The sequence below is a fragment of the Lutra lutra genome, chromosome 5, assembly GCF_902655055.1.
Source record: "Lutra lutra chromosome 5, mLutLut1.2, whole genome shotgun sequence".
Lineage (NCBI taxonomy): Eukaryota > Metazoa > Chordata > Mammalia > Carnivora > Mustelidae > Lutra > Lutra lutra.
In genome coordinates, this window is record NC_062282.1 from 33,196,694 (window position 1) to 33,197,950 (window position 1,257).

Consider the following 1,257-nt stretch of genomic DNA (forward strand, 5'->3'; position numbering starts at 1 on the left):
CCACTGGGGGGTTGGGGAGGCACAGCTGAAGTCAAAAAAGCAATGCTCACGTTCAACAGGAGATAGGTTCAGTGCATGTTTGGGGGCAACTGGTGAGGGAGTGAAGGAGGGAAGGTTGGCTGAGTAAGTGGTTGAATGGAGGGAAGGCAGAGAGGCTGGGACCCTCCCTCTCCCAGCGCCACACATCCTTTCCTTGCAGTCCCCTTCTAGGAAAACTGATCCTTGCAGTCCTTGTCTTTCATCCCCTTCAGCCATAGCTGGCCAAAGTCCTCAAACACAACATCCTCATCTGTGGCGTAGTTGGTGTCCACAGCGGTGTCTATTTCAGGAGTAGCTATCTGGGATGATGTGGTGGTGGGGCTTGGGGTATATAAAAACAAAAGGCAGCTCCATGGAGGCTACCCCACCATGTGACACCACCAGCTCACCTTGACCCTGTAGTACAGCAGGATTCCCAGTACCTCCTTGTTGGCACCCTCCTACACAATGGTGCTGGAAGCCAGGTTGGTGTCCTCATGCTTGAGCTTCTCTTCCAGGACAAGACCATGCTTCTTCTGGTTGTCACTGAGCAGCAGGGTGATGGTATACACCTTCAGAGGGAGCTAGGTGATACCTGGTCATTTTGTTCAATCTGAGTCATAGTTCACTTGTCCTGGGCAGCAGAAGAGGCAGATGTCACATGTTATCTCAGAGAGACTTTGATTTTCTTGATGGTCTGGGTGGAGATGTTGGTGACATGGACATTGACACTGAGGGGCTCCCCATGATAGTTCAGGGCCTTGTCCTTGGAAGTCTCAAGGTGCAGGGCTAGTCAGATATGAAGTGGTGGGTGGTTTCTGCTGAAGGCTGGGGCCCGGTTTCTCTGGGGCAAGTTGCACCTTTCAGACCACCAGACGCATAGACCTCCTTTGGTGTTTTTTCTCTTCTAACGATTTGGCAGAGAAGGCTCAAATCTTAGAGTCTGCTGCACAGGCCTTCCCTGTGTCTTCTGGGCCTGGCTGCAGTATGATGGACCAGGGCAGATTCTGGGATATTATATCCAGGTCCTCACTGCATAGTGGAAGTAAGGAAGTGCAGGTGAGGTCACAAACACCTTGCGGTCCTTTAAGTAGTCAGGGTCCACAAGCACCATGCCATCCACAGGGTCACTTTGTCCAGATGTTCTACAAAGTCCTGCTTGCCCAAGTACTCCTTGAGTTTGCAGTCACGGCTCGACTTCTTGAAGACCTTGGCTCCTGGTTTCCCCACATGGTGCAT

The 1,257-nt window shown here is 51.8% G+C and overlaps 1 pseudogene; it reads right to left on the minus strand.

The window, feature by feature from the left end:
- Positions 1-206: 206 nt before the first annotated feature.
- Positions 207-1,257, minus strand: LOC125101128 (beta-arrestin-2-like; annotated as a pseudogene).